Source organism: Rattus rattus, chromosome 4, assembly GCF_011064425.1.
Source record: "Rattus rattus isolate New Zealand chromosome 4, Rrattus_CSIRO_v1, whole genome shotgun sequence".
Classification (NCBI taxonomy): Eukaryota; Metazoa; Chordata; class Mammalia; order Rodentia; family Muridae; genus Rattus; species Rattus rattus.
This window is the reverse complement of record NC_046157.1, coordinates 163,236,549-163,255,409: the sequence shown is the minus strand read 5'-3', so window position 1 is coordinate 163,255,409 and position 18,861 is coordinate 163,236,549. Positions and strand designations below refer to the sequence as shown.

The window sequence follows — 18,861 nt, the reverse complement described above, 5'->3', positions numbered from 1 at the left end:
GAGAAATACATACACGGGTGTTTTTATTTTAGAGTCTCTAAAATTTGTTTAAAAATTTTCTACATATATTAATAAGACTAGATTCCTTCACAAGGAATCTTAACAAGTAATGTTTAGGGGAGCCATAATTCATACTCACGAGGTATAGTGTGTGCTGGTTCAATCACAATCAAGCCCCACCCACTCCCACAATTGTACTCATTCACCAAAGGTTGCAAATGGAAGGAAGGGAGTGTCCCCGCAGCAAAAAGATCAGGTGTGGCCTGAGCGCACAAGTCTCTAGGGCAGAAGGGGACATCGATGCTTTGCTTTCCTTCACCCTCTGAGGAAAGGTACACAGCCTTCAAAGGACTGCTGCATTTACTGATTTGCAATGTCAACATCAACACCCCAAACTGGAGTCTTCCCTGGCTGCTTCAGACTCTCAAGCCATAACCTCCCTGGGAAGGACAGCAAAATCCAAAGGCAGGTGAGGGAATGCTCCTGACTGCCTACCACAAAAAGGGCTGCCACTCACCCGGTAAGCCTTCGACTGTTCGACTGTTCGTTCAACAGCAGCATCAGAGCAACAACTGCTGGGCAGAAGGTGCAGCACTTCGAGTGCCTGCTCTCCGCTCTCACTATCAGCATTCCCTGCAAGGCTTTATTTGTTCTAACTGATGGACCAGTGGAGTGAAGGCATTTGCACTCCGAGTACAATTTACATTAGGGTGTCAGCAATCCCTACCTCCACAAGCTGCCTTCTGTGTCTATTATACACTTCCATCAATCAGACACTCCTCATACCAACACTCCAGCAAGGGTATGTAGTTCAATATTTGCATAGTTTCCTTTCTTGTTTTAAAAGCATCTCCTTTCAATATAGGTCTGATAATTTCTCAGTCAAACAAAATCTAAAACTTACAGAGGAAAAGTTTTACCTGAGAGGTCAAACTTAAGGCTCAGACCTCGAACACAAGAATATTCCTCTCTTCAGAATTTAAAAACCCTCAAATGCAACTCTTTTGCCTAATTTCTCACGCCATGTTCTGTGTATCCCTAGTAAAGGGCAGATTTCACTTTGTACCACGTGTCACAAAAACAAGACGTGACTATGATCCTCCACATGACCCTGCCATAATAAGGACTGGTTACACTGGGCACAGCGGCACACACCTGTAACATCAGTATTTGGGGGGCTGAGGGAGGACTGTCAGTTGGAGGTTAGTCAGGGCTACAGTGGAAGATCATGTATCAGAAAAGGAAGGTAAAAATACCAAAACAAAATCAGAAAGTATCATTTGTCTAAATGTACCAAACAATTCTTGTACTGCACATCAGTATGCTTAAGCTCATAGCTCTGAAATCTGGGAAAGACTCCTAACACTAATGCACACAGGCAGACATGCACACACACACCTCCTGGAACAGGCCTGGAGGGTGAGTGTCCAAGACACTAAGCTACAAGAAGCACTCGCCACAAAAAAAAAAACCTAGTTTTCATTTAGATGTGTTGTAAGTGTGGGCATGGTGTAGTTTATACAAACATTGATCAGTCATGAAGTGATGGGCCAGTTCAATCCTACTCTGTAATAGCTTCTCCTTAGGGGCATCTATGTGAAAAGATGAGCCTTGTCAGAACACAGACATCCTCCAGTCTTCGCTAAGTCACTTCCCCAGAGGGACTCCAGCCCACAAGCTCCCAAAACAGCAGAACCGTAACAATGTTTTCCTGCCTTGTTGCGGCCTGGAATGATCTTGTCAGAAATTCCTCAAGCAGGATCATGAGTTAGTGCTTCCCACCTTGGCCAAGTCTAAGTCCACCACTCCATGCTCAGACCTTGGGCCATCAGGGGTGTCTGACAATGTCCAAGATAACAACCCTATACACTGCTGGGACCAGTGAGGACGTTCCACACGAGGACCATTAGGTTTTCACCTTTGGTATCACTAAGGCAAGTGGTGGAAAGTGAAACGGGAAAGCACTGGTTAAGGGTTGAGCAGGCAGTCCCTAGTGGTCACAACAGAGCTTCTTGGAAAATGAAGAACAAAAGCTGCTCCACACCCTGCAAACCTGCACTTGGCTGCTTAGACCTGCCACTGCAGTCCAAGGGCTCTGCCTACTGCTCTCACACTCTCATACCATGCTCTACTCTGTGTGGTGTGGATTCTAACTTGTAATCTTCAGTGAGCTGTAGGCTTTTCCAGTAGAACATGTTGTGTGAAGACTGTGCAAGGTAGAAAACAACACTGGTGGTGTCTCCACAGAAAACCCAACACGCACTTTCTGATACTCTAAGGCAAGTAAGATTAGAGTATCCGCTATTTTTTCTATCATCTGCATCACTTTCACTAGCATGTGAGGGAATAAACCAAAGTCTCAATTTGGAAATGTCCCACAATCAGAAAATTAAATCTACACAAGGGGATCAAACAAAAACAGTTACTCGAACTATCAAAAGGGTAGAAGTTACCTCTGAATTCTCTTTTCCTCCTCAACATGTCCCACCTCTAGAAAACCCCACTTTGACCAAAACTTCCCTTTTCTCGGGGAAAAAAAAAAATCACACTGTGACTAAGGCAGTATTTTGGGAACAGATCAGCTATTCTGAACAGCATGCTGAGTTTCAAATTCCACAAGTTGTAATTGGCCCACTTAGTTCCTCCTCTGGGTGGGACCAGCCTTTAGCCATCCAAAGAGGACTGTAGTGTGTTATTTACCAGTCTCACCAAATCATGTTTATTCAGCATTCCTATGTGCTGTGCTGAAATCAAGCTGATGTCCCCTGGGCAGGGCCAGTCAGCTCAAGGTGAGGCTAACTCCTCACTGACAGTTCCAATCGAAGCCATTTAAGAGAGGACTACGGGGCTACTAAGGATGCCTAACCTCTCAAGTCTAAAGAAACAGACTGAGACTTTTAAAACTTCCGCACCCCAGTATCGTACAGCATGAGTGCCCAAGGACCTCTAACCCGGTTTATTGACTGACCGCCTCCGGACTCATCTTTGATTTTGGGTACTGAATGCCAAGTTAATTCTGTCCAGGTTAATTCTGTTCCTGAAGTTCCCTCCATCACTATCCCTCTTAATTCCCACCTATGAATCTCTCTCGTACTGCCGAGCTCCCCACATTCGGCCCAAACAGCTAGGAAGCCTCGGCACCAGGCCCACCAGCCACCTCACTGTTTTTCAACACCACCCTGCTCATTTCTGGAACCTTCTGTTCAATCTGATAACCAGGTCTTGGGATGCCCTCTTTCCCTTCACCGCCAAGCCCTACCAGGTTCTTAAGGAGAGCAGATTTCTACCCACAGGCCGGTCTCCCCTCCAGGAAGCCGCCTTCAGCAACTCCAACCCACCGGCAGCCCCGAGGAGTGGGGTCCAATGCCCACCGGAGACGGAGGAAACTGAGCCCGCTGGAGAGAAGGCCACACCCCAGGTGACACGCCGCGGAACCAGGTCAGGGACCGAACCGGGCCAGGCGGGCCGGCCGCCCCTCCTCCCCGCCCTCGCCGTGGCGGGCTGCGTCCACCTCCCGCCTCCCTTCAGGGACAGCGGCCTCCCCGCCGCGGCCTCGGCCTCCCGGACGGCCCGAGCTCCGGACCGTGACCTTGCGGGCGGCGGCACGGGGTCCGCCTCGGCCCGGCCCTCAGAGCCGCGGGGGCTCGCTGCCCGCCCAGCGCTTCCCGTCAGCCGCCGATCTCGCGGTCCCGCGTGGCGCCCGGCGAGAGGAGCCGCGGCCTCAGCCCAGCCCGCGCGACCAGCTCACCTGAGCACCGCGAGTCAGGCGAGGCAAGCCGGCACCCAAAATCATGCCCGGCCAGCAGCGGCACCGAGTCGCGCTGGCCTTCACAGCCGCACCGGCTCCCGGCGGCGGGACCGGAAGTGGCGGGGCGGGGACTGCGCCGTGACCGCAGCGGTCACTTTAAAAAAAAAATTCAAAGCTATAAAGAACTTTATTGGCAGCTCCACGCGCGGACAGTCGCGTACACCGGCCAACTAGGTGACCGTCGTTCATTGGTGGAGAGCACGACCTGAGGACAGGCCATGTGGCAAAACCTTTACTGATTGGTCATGGAGGCACCTGCGTCCAGGACCCCGGCACACGGCCTTCCGGCTTGTTTCCATTCATTTAGCCGCTTGATCCTTCCGTGTACCACACTAATACAGTGCCTGCTGGTGGAGCTATATCCCTATGCCCAGCACCAGTCCTGAATGCAAACGATCCGACCTGTCTGCAGCTGCATTAGGGCTACGGGATTGTTAGAGGTGCAGATTGCATCAGGTGGCTGATGGATGTGAGGGCACTCTTCCTGCTTCTTATTTTTTAATTTCTCCTGTTCCTAGTATTCCTATGTGCACTTTAAAAATCTGCTTCAGGCCTGGAGTTTGGGGGGCATACCTTCGATCCCAGCGCCCGAGAGACAGAGGAAGGCCTGGTCTACATATTAAATTCCAGGACAGCCAGAGATATGTAGAAAGAGCCTGCCTCAAAAATACGCTTCAGGTCCCTAGATGTATAGCAGTGGTGGGGGAACTTGCTTTGCATATGTAAGGCCCTGGAGTTCCATTTGCAGCGTTCTTCTTGAAGCTCATGGGGTATGAATTCTCTGTCCCTGTGGGACTGGAGATCTTCTACTCTGGGAGAGAAATAGCCAAGACTCCTAGAGAGGTAGGGCCTTGAAAAGAGAATATTTGCTGTGGAAAAGACCAAGGAATGTTAAGATTTCATTTATTTTTCTTTGTGGTTCTGGGGAACGAACTCCAGAAGTCTCACCTGCAAAACACTACCCTTGAGCTACATGGCCCCTAGATCCTAAAATTTCTTTCGAAAGAAGGCAACTGGGCTCTGTGAGTAAAGCATTTGTCGGCATGAGGACCTCTTTCCAAACTCAGGTGGGAAGATGTGAAGCCTAGGCAGAGGAATCCTCAGAGGATTAGGACCAAGTACCCTGTAGAGGGAAAGAGATCCTGTGATGAACTGGGTTGCGTTCAGGAGTTTGAGGCCAGCCTAGATTACATAGAATTCCAAACCAGCCAGGGTGACTTAATGAAAATCTGTCTTAAACACAAACAAAAAAGTGAAAGAAAGTTATCCTTAGATCACCCGATGTAGCACATACATAGCTACACACGTTACTCGGGCTCACGTGTGCATACATCAGATACATACATCAGATACACACTTATGCACAGATATGAAGGGTAAAAGGCAGCTGGGCATGGTGGCACTCAGCTTTAATCTTAGCACTTGCCAGCCTGGTCTACATAGTGAATTTCGGGATAACCTGAGCTACATAGTGAGACCCTGTCTCAATAAACAAACAAACAAACAAGGCTTTTGATCTAAGGGAGGCCATGAGCAAAGAAGAGATGGTACTTGTATTAGGGTTCTCTCGAGTCACAGAACGTATGGAATGTCTCTATATTGAGGCAATTTATTGTGATCCAAGTCAGAAACTCAAGATCTTCCAGCCTCAAGATCGAGATCACAGGTGAGCCCTCTGATTCTGGATTGTAGTTCAGACCAGATATAGTCAAGTTGACAACCAGGAATAGCTTTTACAGTACTCAAGTGAACGCTTTATGACAAGCCACCTTATCCTCTCAGGAAAACACCTGTTCTTTGCTCAGCTAACTCTTGTCTTGTTTTCCTTTTATTTTTTTAAACATTTTATTTATTTACCTGTACACGTGTGTATGCCTGTATATGTGTCCAAAGTTAGGGGAAATCCCTTGGATGCTTGAGTTACAAGCAGTTGCATGGGGGTGCTGGGAGTTGAACTCAGGTCCTCTGTAAGAACCGTGCATGTTCTTAACCACTGAACCATCTCTTCAGCCCTTGTTTTATTTTCCTAAGCTTAAACAGCACTATCTTACAGCTCCTCTCCTGTTAGTTCTCCCCGCTTGCTCTTCTTTGGACCCACGCCAGGTGTTCAGAACCCATTTTGTTGGCAAGTTCTGCATGAGCGTGCAAAGTCCTGGTGAGAAAAGATAAGGGCTTGAAGCCAGACTACAAAGGCAGACACAGCTGGAACCAGTGTCTCACCAATAGTGCCTGAATCTCGACATTGCAAAGAGGTGAGTCACTTCTAGGTCCATTTCATGAGGGAGCCTCTTGTGCTCACCTAAGACTTACCAAGAGCCTACTGCATTGTTACCTTATATCATCCTCACAACAGCTCTGGGCAACACTTTTCTGTTACCTCCAGCTTTCAGGTAAGGGACCCGAACACAGAAATTAAGTAGTGTTTTGTTTTGTTTTGTTTTGTTTTTTTGTCCAGCATGGCTGAACTTGAATGTGAATCCAACCCATCTGTCTCTGGGGTTCAGTCCCAGAGACAGGCTACTAATGCCAACAGCAAGGTAAGGGACAAAAGACTCCGAGAGACAGACTGAATGGATCTCTGTGGGTTCGAGGGCAGTCTGGTCTGTAGAGAGTAAGCTCCGGGACATCAACGGGGTACACAGAGAAACCCTGTCTCAAAACAAAAAAACAAAGCCCAAACAACATCAACAAACCCAGCAGCATCATTACAACAACAACAACAACAACAACCATGCCACCTTTTACAGTTTAGCTCTGGTAGAGGACCTCAGTTCCTTAGGGGTGGGGAGATAGGGAGTGATTGGCAGGCCACACAACAGTTGTTTAAAGCATGCCTGCTGTATACTCTGGATCCTAGGGATATGCTGATTTACTCGGGCAGTGGACTTTGCAAATTTAAATAAATGGAGGCCCAGAGTTGGGTTTGTCTTGAATTTTTCAAGTGGGTGTAGCACAACCTCCAGGGTCCTCGTGTGAGGGAGGCAGGCTGTCAGTCAGGGCAGCAGGGGATGATGTAAGCATTGTTGAACAATTTAAGGGGTGTGGAGTTCAGGTAGCTTCTGGAGCTAACACAGAATTCCTCGAGCCTCGGAAGGAACTTGGCTCTCTGACGCTGTGGCCTGGATTAATTGTGTCTTCTCCAAACGTGTTGAAGTTCTAACTCCACTGCCTCAGAATGGGACTTTGCATGAGCTTTCCTTCGGAGACAGGGTCTTTGGGGTTGAAATGGGAGGTAAATATTTCTGTGAACAAAATGGGAACGCGAATGCTCATCCCTGGTATTTGAAACTCTCTTGGGTGTGTCCACACAGTCTCCATCTCTGTGTAACCGCTTGGAGTCTTCCACTGTCCCTGGAGATGGGGGAGAAGGGACAACTCAGGTGCAGCGATCCATCCCTAACCAAAGCCCCACAGCACAGACTGACATTAGGGTGCAGCTCAGGTGGCATCCATGAGGAGGAGGAGCCCCCACTTAGAGCGCTGTGTTGGCCTCAGGAGACTTAGCACAACCCCTCAGGAAGCTGCTCTTCAGCCTCCTGAGGCTGTTACAAAATCCTGAGGCAAAGAGGGAGGGGCTGCTTAGGTGGCTGAGCAGGAATGAGTGCTTGTCACCAAGCCCAGTGACCCAGGTCAACACCCGGAGCCCAAATGGTAGAAGGAGAGAACTGACCACTGCAAGTTGTCTTTTCGCCTCTATACTCAAACTGTGGCGGGCTCATATAACCCACACATGTACACATAAGAATAAATAAATATCTGGGCGGTGACATAAAACCAAATAGCTAGGCGAGTGCCACGCACACCGTAAGTCCCAGCACTAGGGAAGGAGAGGCAGGTGGATCTCTCTGAGTTCCCAGGCCAGCCTGGGCTACAGAGCAAGTTCCAGGACAGCCGAGGCTACACAATGCAACCCCCGTCTTGAAAAACCCTAGCTAACTTAATTAATTAATTAACTAATCAATTAAGTAAAAGGGGAGGGTGAGAGGGTTTTAGAGCTAAAGGCACTTGCAACCAAGCCTGATGACCTGAGTTTGATTCCCAGGGTCCACATTGTGGGAGGAGACTCCCACAAGTTGTCCAACGACCTCCACATACACACCATGTCTATGCCTGGTGGGTGGGTAGGGGCAGGCAGGCAGGCAGGCAGGCAGACAGAAAGACAGACAGGGGGTTGGGGATTTAGCTCAGTGGTAGAGTGCTTGCCTAGGAAGCGCAAGGCCCTGGGTTGGTCCCCAGCTCTGAAAAAAAAAAACAAAAAAAAAAAAGAAAGACAGACAGACAGACAGACAGACTTTGGCCTAGGCAGGGAAACCACAGCAGGAAGGTACAAATTGGGTACCATGGAGACTTGGAGGCCCCTCAGGGAGCACTGGGCATGATTCACTAAGCTCCCGTGAGTTTGCCCGGGGAATGCTCACTGCAGAGCCATGCACCTTGATCACTATGCAGACTGTGTGGAGCCGCACAATTGCTTATTAAAGTAAAGAGCACCATTCAAATTGCTTACAGTCAATGACTCCGACCTAAAGAAGACAAATACAAATCCGAAACTAGAAAAGAACAATGAATAAGAATGAATGTCGTCTTTGTGTGGGATAGGAGCATTTGGGGTGAATTTTCTTTCATTTAAAAAATTATTATTTTTAATTGTGCGTAGGTGTGTGTCTGCATGTGGCTATGTTCCCAGGAGTTCAGGAGCCCATGGAGGCCAGAGGCATTCAATCTCCAATTTCCTGAAACTGGAGTTACAGACAGTTGTGTGGTGCCTGACATGGGTGCTAGGAGCCAAGGCTGGGTTCTCTGGGAAGAGTGGCAATTGCTCTTAACCTCCTCCTCCTTCTCTTCCTCCTTCTTGTCCTCTTTCTTCTCCTCTTCTTCCTCCTCCTTCTCTTCCTCCTCCTTCTCCTCTTCCTCCTCCTTCTCTTCCTCCTCCTTCTCTTCCTCTTCCTCTTCTTCCTTCTCCTTCTTCTCTTCTTCCTCCTCTTCTTCCTTCTCCTCTTCCTCCTCTTTTTCCTTCTTCTCTTCTTCTTCCTTTCTCCTCCTTTTCATGACATGATTTCTCATGGCTATCGGGAAAGCTCTATAAAACTGGGCTGGCCTGAAACTCAGAAATCTGCCTGCCTTTGCTCCCAGATTGGTAGAATTAAAGGCATCCACAGACCTGGCTCGCCCTTCCTTCCTTCCTTCCTTCCTTCCTTCCTTCCTTCCTTCCTTCCTTCCTTCCTTTCCTTCTTTCTTCCTTCCTTTCTTTCTTTCTTTCTTTCTTTCTTTCTTTTTTTTCTGTTGTCTTCATAATGACAATAAGGTTTCTTTTAAAACAGGACTAAAAGGCTGATTGACACCTTTAATTCAAACATTTAAGAAGTAGAGGCAGGTGGTGATCTCTGTGAGTTGAGTTCAAGATCAGCATGATCTAACAAAATAATAAACAAACAAACAATAAATAAAACATGAGGTGGGGGCATTTTGCTTAGCTTGGGAGAGTCCTTGGGTTCAAAATGAAACAAAAAAGATCAACCTTTAATCAGGAACACAGTTCTCATGTCACAAAAGGTAGAATTTCAGTATGTGACACGTGCCTTTACTTGGAAGGCTGAAGCAGGAGATTGCTGTTTGTTTAAGGCTAGACCAGGCTACGTATAGTGAGACCTCGCTTCCTTAAAAGAAGGAAGGCCTGCGATAGTTCAGTTGGTGAAGTGTTTGCCTTGCCAGCAGGAGGGCAAACATTGCAGAATCCATTTAGAGAGAGAGAGAGAGAGAGAGAGAGAGAGAGAGAGAGAGAGAGAGAGAGAGAGAGAGAGAGAGAGAGGTGGGCTGCCCTGGTGCTGTTTGTATTTTAATACTAATTATGCTTCCCCAGGAAGGGCAGCCTAGGAAGAGGAGTGAAACTCAGGTGACTTCATCAGGACCTTCTCCCCATTTTAACTTGTAAAATAAAGGCTAGAGCTGGTGATTGGACAGGGTAGTGCAGTGGTGGATCTGCCCGACCTAGGCGTGCAGCTTGTATTATTGAGGTGTGTTTTCATTGCATGGGCTTGTCTGCGTTGGAGGATTTACCGAAGCAGAGGGAGCCATACATGCTGACACCCTCTTATAATCCTATCTCTGGGCAGGCAGATGGTGGCTCCTTTAAGGCTTGCTGGCAGACAGCTTAGCCATTGAAGAATCTGGAAAACAAACAAACAAGAAACAGTTCCTGAGGAAGATGAAATCCAGTGCCTCCTCTAGGCCCACATGCATGCATACACATGTAGAAGGCATGAGGACCTGTGTGGGTATCTCACAGAAACCTCTAGAAGAGATCTGGGATACCAAAGGTCTTAGGGTAAGGATCCCTTAGCCCTCTCCCCTGCAGGTTGGTATCTGTTCATTTTCTGAGGCCTTAGCGGGGACCACCAGGATGGAGGCAGGCCAGATTAGCCTTTCAGGTCGGTTCACTGCAGGGTGTGCTCGTTGCTGCCTCTGTGTAGACACATTTCAAACCCAGCTGCAGCTATCGTTTGTACGGAGAAGCCATCACCCCTCGCTCCCTACCCTTGCCAGTCAGGATGAGACCTCTTTAGTCCCGAGCCCGGAGGAGAGCAGACTTCATCAAAGAAGGCCCCAGGGGTCACAGGCACGTTGAGTGAAGATCTTTGCATCTATACAGGCATGGTAAGGCCCTGCGCTGTGGGAAATGGCTGTCCCTTCTGGCTCCAACTCAACCTTAGTCATGGTGGTCCTGCTGGTGTGGAGCCACTTGTGAGCTCCTTGCTCTGTGCTGTGCTCTCCCGAGGTTCCAGAGTCCATGCTGTAGACTGTCCTTCCCGGGAACAAGCATAGAGGCAAAGGGAAGACAGGGTCAGGACTGTGGGATGGGGTTGTAGTTTGACAGACTAGGTTACTTCTGCCCCTCCCAAGCCCCACTGTTATCAGGGACCACCTGGCATACACCGGTCATGGCTGCCCCAAGCAGGTTACCAAGTGAGTCACACGTGGCAGCATCTAGACATGGGTGGGGCTACTGGATTGAGGCAGGGCATTGCTGTGTGCCTGACACTTGAGGCAACTTTTCTCTGCCTCCCTCTGGGTCAGCAATTCTCAATCTGTGGGTTGTGAGTGACCCCTTTGAGGGGAGTTGAATGACTCTTCCACAGGGGCCACATATTAAATATCCTGTATGTCAGATACTTACCTTATGATTCATAACATAAGCAAAATTACAGTTATGTTGTAGCAACAAAAATAATTTTATACCTGTCCCCTCCACTCCTATTTTATACCCGTCCCCTCCACTCCTCATCACTATGGCAATCAGCGAGCAGAGGCCCTCAAGGGCATGAGATCAGAAAAGCTGGCCCTGCCCCTTGTTGGCTGTGATATTAGATGAGCTAGCCCAGGCAGTGCTGGAGATCTAGCCCAGAGCCACAGCATCTCCACGACACAGGGCAACATCAGGGTATCTGAGAGGAGTCCCAGTGAGAATCCAGTATTGATAGTGTAGCAGAAGCCAGAGGCTTCAAACCAGACCATGGCTCATTGCAATGAACATTTGCAAGATGTGTTCAAAAGCGACTAGAATAGTATGAGACACGGTACAGCTTCCACAATAAAAATTCTTTTCCTCTTGGTGGTTAGGTTGCAAGAGCTGAGGACAGTTATGAAGGAACAGGATTAGGGTGCATACTGTGAAATTCACAAAGAATCATATATATATACATATATATGTATATATATATGAATCATATATATATATGATTCTCCTTTTAAGAAGGTGCAGAGGGTGCGTTCTCTGGGTCATTCTGGTCCCTGTGTCCTGTAGGGACTGCCACCCTGGCACTCTGAACCCTACAGTGTCAGGGGAGGGCTGTGACCCATGCACTTCAGCAGCACGCAGCACATTGGTGGAGGATCTGGATGTAGCACAGCTCCAGCCTCCAGGGGGCATCCCAAGGACACGGACTGAGGAAAGCCTAGAAATAACCTACTTGTGGAAGTTGCTTATGGAGCTCTTTTGGTCTGAATCTCAAGCCTTAGGCCCCCTCTGCTCACCACTTCAAGGGAGAGATTATGAAGGGCCTTTGTTTCCAAGTGGAATGTAGACCTAAGCACAAAAGCTAAAACAGCAAGCTTTGTGGCTCCTGGAGAATTCACCAGAAGAATGCTGTCATGGGGAAGGCCAAGGTTCCTAAACACACACACACACCACACACCACACACACACACACACTCCCATACCACACACACACACACAGCACACACACACCACATACACACACACACACACAACATACACACCATACACATACACCAATAACACACCACATACACCATACACAACACATACACCACACACACACACACCACACACGCAGAGAGAGACAGATATACACAAGAGAAAAACACCACACCATACAGCACACACCACACACACACACATACACACACTACCACACACCACGCACACATACACACACACCAACACACACACCAACACACACACACAACATACACACCAACACACACACCAATACACACACCACACACACACCACACCCACCAATATACACACCACACACACACCACCACACACACAAACACACACACACCAACACACACACCACACTTCAACATACACACACCACACCAGCACACACACAGCACACACATACCATACACACCAACACACACACCAATACACACACCACACACACACCACAAGCATACACACTACATATACACACACACCACACACCACCACACACATCACACACATATACACATCACACACATATATACACACACACAGAGACACATACCACATACACACATACACATACCACCACACACACCACACTATACCGCACCCCACCACGGTACAAGAACACAGTGGACACTGAATTTAAGACTCCCCTTCCAGAGCTGGGGGTGTAGCTTAGTTGAGAGTACTTGCCTATCTATCACCCTGGGTTTGAGCCCTAGTAACTGTGATGCAGGGACTGAACAGACCTATAATACCAGCTTTCAGGAGATGGGAAGATCAGAAGTTCAGGGTTGAGGGCTGAATGCACCAGTGTCAGCCCAGGATCCCCAAGGCCAAGTTCTCAGCACAAAGGAGATTTGTTTGCCCCAGATGGATAGAGGGCAAAGAATAAGAGACAAAGACTTAACGTAGCAGACAAGGAAGAGGGGAAGGGAACAGGGGGGCAGGAAGGATAAAGGACTGAGGCTGGATAGAAGAGGAGACAGATGTGGCATATAGGAGAATGTTGGTTTATAAAGGTAAAAGGGGAAAGATAAGGTTTTTAATTTTAATTGAACGTGTTAATTAGATGAGCTGAAGGAGACTTCTGATTGTTAAGACTTCAATACCTTGATAGCTGGACCGTGGTGGTCAGCCTCAGGAGGAGGAAGTGGTCAAATAAGGGCAAATAAGACCTTGGCTAGCTTTAGGAATGTAGTCTAACAGGTTTGTTTGTTTGTTTGTTTGTTTGTTTGTTTTTTAGCAAGGCAGAAGAAATGGTGGAGAATGACAAGCCTGCCAGAACCATGATCTCCAGGGCTGTGTAGAGTCCCTTCAAGGTCAGGCTGAGATACGGAGATCCTGTTTCAAACAAAAATGAAAACAAAAACAAACTGAAAGAAAGAGAGAAATAGGGAAAGAAGGGAAGAAGGGAGGTAGGGAGGGGAGGGAAGAAGGGAGGTAGGGAGGGGAGGGAAGAAGGGAGGTAGGGAGGGGAGGGAAGAAGGGAGGTAGGGAGGGGAGGGAAGGAGGGAGGAAACTTCTTTTGACTACATGACACGGGTTACAGGACATTTGATCACACTGTGAACCTCTGAGATTGTGTTATTTCCTGGAAAAACCTGTTTCTAGTTGGGGTGTGGCTCAACCCTAACACTCACACCTCTATTTGGAGAGCTCTTTGTTTATTGTAAACAGGATTAAATGAAGTCACCTATTGAACTGTAGAGACCAATGTCCTGGGGCCACAATATTTGGCTGATGCATAGTTCAGTGATGACTCGTTAACCCCTGATGGAACCAAAACATGGAAAGCAGCAAACCAGGGAATGGAGTGGCCAATACGGAGGAAGGAACCGCAAAATCAGTGCAGCACTGTGGGCTATATGACAAACACCTCGGAGTTCAGTTCATGGAGCATGTACAATACTAGCTCTATGGTCATCAAAGTGGAAAACCACTAACCAGCAGATACACGGCAGAGATGGCCGGTCCTGGGAGGCACGAATGGAAATGGAAAAACCTAGCAAAACTTAGCAAGGACATCAAATTTAATGTAGCGCATATGGGCAAGACAGACAAAATGTCCGAAAATGATGAAATGGTAGACAAACTGGCCTCATGTTTAATTAAGACTAGAAAATTAAAATTTGCCAGGGAATACATTCAGAATAAATCAGCAAGAATGATAACTCACACATTCGAGTAACTTGAAAGTCTACCCCTAACACTAAAAAATAAGGAGATGGAGAATCAAATTATACCAAGACAATCCTAGGAGAATATCTATTATAAGGAATCCAGAGGCAGGCAGTGGTTCATACTTTTTATCCCAGCGCTTGGGAGGCAGAAGCAGGCACACAGGAATTATAGTGCTTTAAATTTAAAAGCTGCTTACATGAAAAAAGGTTGAAATTCAAAATGAATCTCCTTTATGATCTAAAAATAAATACACTTAAACCTTGAAAAAAAATATATAGAGAGAGAAAGGGAATAGAGGTATATATATATCACACATACTAAGGTATTTTAGTTTCAAATTTTCAAAAGATTTTTTCAAATTTTAATTAAAAATACTTTTTTTGTTGCCAAAAACCATTTTGCCCTAGGAAAGATGTAACCTACTGTCTTAGTTAGGGTTTTATTGCTGTGAACAGACACCATGCTGAATCCAAGTTTTATAAAAGACAACATTTACCTGGGGCTGGCTTACAGGTTCAGGGGTTCAGTTCATTATCATCAAGGAGGAGCATGGCTGTTACGGTTTGCCCGGAAGTTATCTGTATTTTGATGCTAATTCCACTGCCCAAAGGATAGCTGCCTAGTCACATACTCAGAACTCAGGTGACTTCACCAGAACCACCCCATTGAATCTGTAAAGTACAGGTGAGGGGCAGGTACAGGATAGAAGGAGGCCTGTCATTGGAAGAGAAGGAAGGATGGACGGGAGAGAAGTTTGAAGGAAAAGGAGGAGAGAACAGAAAGGAAGAGACAGGACAGAGGAGAGGGTGAGAAGCCATGGCAGGTGATGTTAAGATTCTGCTCTGTGTATTTACAGGTTGTTATTAATGTTCCTAAGGGATGGATGGTACCGGGCTTTGTATGTTTAAGTGAGCAATTATATCTTATCAATTGGATCTAAGATTATTGTGTTGTGTGTTCTTTTATGTGACGGTTTGAGGTTTGAGTGTAGGAAAGTGTGCGGCAGCAGGAGACACTGGGCTGCTGAGGAGTTGAGATGTGTTTCTGCCAAGATACCTAGCAGATATCTTGGGGCACCGCGGTGTGGACCTAGTGGGGTAAAAGACACCCTGCTTTTTTTTTTATTACTTTTTTAAAATTTTTATATTTTTACAATAACACATGGCGGCATCAAGGCAGGCACGGTGCAGGAGGAGCTGAGTTCTACATCTTCACCCAAAAGAAGCCAGGAACAGACTGAGCATCCTCCAACAGCTAGAAGGAGGGTCTCCAAGCCCACCCCGCAGTGACACACTTCCTCCAACAAGGCCACACCTTCTAATAGTGCCACTCCCTGGGCCAATCATATGCAAACCATCGTTGCATTCCCTGGCCTCCATAGACTTGTTCAAACGTATGAGGCTATAGAGGCCATACCAAAACTTAGCATAATAAAAAGCACATTTAGTCCAACTTTACTGCTTTTTGTCTATAGCAGTATCAACAATGTTAAAAAGTCCAAAGTTCAGGGGCTGGAGAGATGGCTCAGTGGTTAAGAGCACCGACTGCTCTTCCTGAGGTCCTGAGTTCAAATCCCAGCAACCACATGGTGGCTCACAACCATCTGTAATGAGATCCGATGCCTTCTTCTGGTGTGTCTGAAGACAGCTACAGTGTACTCATATATAATAAATAAATCTTTAAAAAAAAAAGTCCAAAGTTCAAAGTCTTTTCTGAGATCCATCCAATCACTTAACTATAATCCTCGAATTAAGACAGGCAACCAATTGGGCAAACGTCATACTCTGTCATCTCCATGTCTGATGTCAAAGTGATCTTCAAATCTTCAACTCCTTTTTCATCTTTGATGACTGTAACAAACTACTTCTTCTTCTTCATTCATATATATATATATATATATATATATATATATATATTTTTTTTTTTTTCAGCTGGGCACTATAGCAACAGACCTGGAGACACTGCAGAACACAAAATGTAAAGTAGAGTGCAGTGACAGCTGTGGCGTGCACAAGGAGGAGGGAAGAAGCCAAAGCTGTTGGGAAAGCAAATCAGGGCCACAGCTAAAAATCATCTACACTGGCTGGAACCCTGGGTCCCCAGGCCCTCAGCCCCTACTCTTGCTGTCTCCTGATTCCAGATCAGGGCTGGGAATTCTCTGGAAAACTTTCTACAGAAGCAAAGAACACAGTGATGATGCTGCCCTTCTGGGATAAAGTCGGATTTCCAATCCTGCATTCCTCCCTCACCCCTGGCTCAAGAAGGGCCATGAAAAATAGCTGGGCTCCGTTGAATGTTTCAGAGGCATTAATTTTCCCTGGTGTCCCAGCCCACCAGCGCCATACTATGGCCCAGAGTGAGCACTACAAGCATAGCTGGTCTAATGGATAGGATAGGGGAGGGGAAGGGACAGGGGCTAAAGAGGGGCTCCAGAGGGTCATCAAGGTACAGGCACTACATGCATAGGGTTGGTGAAGCCTGAGCCAGGGAGCCACCCAGTCAGCACAATAACCACATCTTCCTTCTTGAAGAAGCTTCAGGCCTTGTCAGCATTCGTGGCCAAGTTTACGCGGTCAACATCCTCAGTCCAGGCATCCTGTACAGCATCCTTACACAGCACAGGGCAGATGGCACGGTCCAGATGGGCCTGGTGAGCTGTCTGAGGATTGCACGTCACAGCAATGATAGGAGCCCGATGGCGGTACCGGTCCACTTGGTGAGTACTCCTGCCAGACTTGGTGAGCACGATGATAGCCCCACTGCAGCACTTGAAGGAGGACTCCACGGCACCCATGGCGGCAGCTTCTTTGGGGTAATGGGCACCAGGCGGCGGAGTTCCTCGAATAACTACAAGTGATAGATGGCAGCCTCTGCCTCTCGGTCAATCAGGTGCTGCATGCGAACAGCCTCCAGAGATTAGTCCCCTTTAGCTGTTTCGCCAGACAGCATGATACAATGCTCTAGGACTGCATTGGCCACATCACTGCCTTCAGCACAGGTGGGGCGTGGCTTCTTGATCATGCTCTCCAGCATCTGTGTGGCACAGAGGACAGACTTCCCAGCTTGGTTGCATCGTCGGATCATTATCTTCTGAACCTGGAAGACCTTCTCTGCAGGAATCTCAATGCCCAGGTCACCACGAGCCACCATGATCCCATCACTGGACCCCAAAATCTCATCAAACCCGTGGACACCTTCATGGTTCTCGATTTTGCTGATGACCTTGATGCTCTTGCCCTTCTCTCCCAGGACCTTCCTAACCTCATGCATGTCGGCTGCCTTGCAGATGAAAGACGCAAACACCATGTCCACGTCCCGCTCCACCCCAAACTTCAGATCTTGGATGTCCTTTTCTGACGTGGCAGGGAGGTCCACAGCAGCACCGGGCAGGTTCACGCCCTTCTTGCTGCCCGAGGAGCCACCATTCTCCACCTCTGTCACCAGGTAGTCAGCTCCTTTCTCCTTCGCCTGCAGAGAGATGAGCCCATCGCCCACGTTGATCTTGCTACCCACCTCCACCACCTTGCAGATGTTCTTATAGTCCAGCCACAGGATGCTCTCGTCACAGTTCTCCATGTAGGCGTTGTCCAGGGTGATCTTCAGCGTGGCTCCCTTCTTCAACTCCACCTCTTCAGGGCTGCTGCCCTTGATTAGTGCCGTCCGGATATCAGGTCCCTTTGTGTCCAGAGCCACCACAATGGGACGGTAGAGAATGGGATCAGATGCAAAGCTTTCTGTGGCTGCACGGGCATTCCTGATGGTCTCTGCATGGTGCTCATGGGTTCCATGAGAGAAATTCAGCCGAGACACATTCATCCCAGACTTAATCATCTCCTTCAGCATCTCCACAGATCGGGGATAGCGCCAATGGTACAAATGATGCCAGTGTTGCGGGCCGTGATGGGTGTGGAGTCAACGTCCAGGCGGCACGTGTGTTCCAGGAAGGTGTCAGCCATGACTGCATCGAGCTGTTGGGTCTGAATGAAGCCAGTCTTTGCTTCACTGTGTGACTTTGGCTGTGTGAGGTCCTCGGGCATAGTTTAGATCCTGTTGTGATACCTAAAGCAGACGTCTGTTGAGTTAGGATGTGTTGCTGCTGTGCAGGCAACAAACTTCTTTTTCCCAAGCTGGTTCCACTCTCTGTTAGCAGCTTTCCTCAGCAGATAGCCCATGGCTCTGGCATCTTTAACATCTTTTGGTCTCCAAGGCAGCTTCAATGTTACAGCTTGTTTCAATGTCTGGGATCCACACATGATCCTCTAAAGGGCTGGCTTCACTTCTCTAGCTCTTCCTTCTGTAGCACTCTAAGTTCAGGTTAATCTACTCCATTGCCACTGTTGTTCTTGGTGATCATCCCATGGTACTGGCATCTCCAATACACTGGTGTCTTCCATTGCAACTAGGCTTCACCAATAGCTTTTCATAGCCTCTCTTCATGGTGCCAAGCCTCAACTCCTTTGCATGACCCCCTTCAGTCCTGGGCCATCAATTGCAACTGAAGGTGCACCTTCACCTATAGCCTTCCATGGCCTCTCACAGTGCCCAGCCTCAGTTGTTCTTCATGACCCCTTCATGACTTCAAAACAAATACCATCTTGGGGACTCTTACACACAACCAAGTCCAGCCACA

At 47.8% G+C, this 18,861-nt stretch overlaps 1 protein-coding gene and 1 pseudogene across 4 annotated transcripts in view; both read right to left on the bottom strand.

Annotated features, from left to right (window-relative positions):
- The window catches only part of Ube2f (ubiquitin conjugating enzyme E2 F (putative)), a 35,312-nt gene extending 31,426 nt beyond the window's left edge, over positions 1 to 3,886 (bottom strand). For 3 of the 4 annotated variants that reach the window (XM_032901626.1, XM_032901623.1, XM_032901624.1), the window contains exon 1: positions 3,749 to 3,886. The gene's annotated coding sequence lies outside the window, so the exon portion shown is untranslated. Of the gene's footprint in view, positions 1 to 3,338; positions 3,537 to 3,748 lie in introns of those variants that run through there. The other variant, XM_032901627.1, reaches the window with a different exon arrangement.
- Positions 3,887 to 16,492: 12,606 nt separating this feature from the next.
- On the bottom strand, positions 16,493 to 18,268 carry LOC116898575 (annotated as a pseudogene).
- Positions 18,269 to 18,861: the final 593 nt, after the last annotated feature.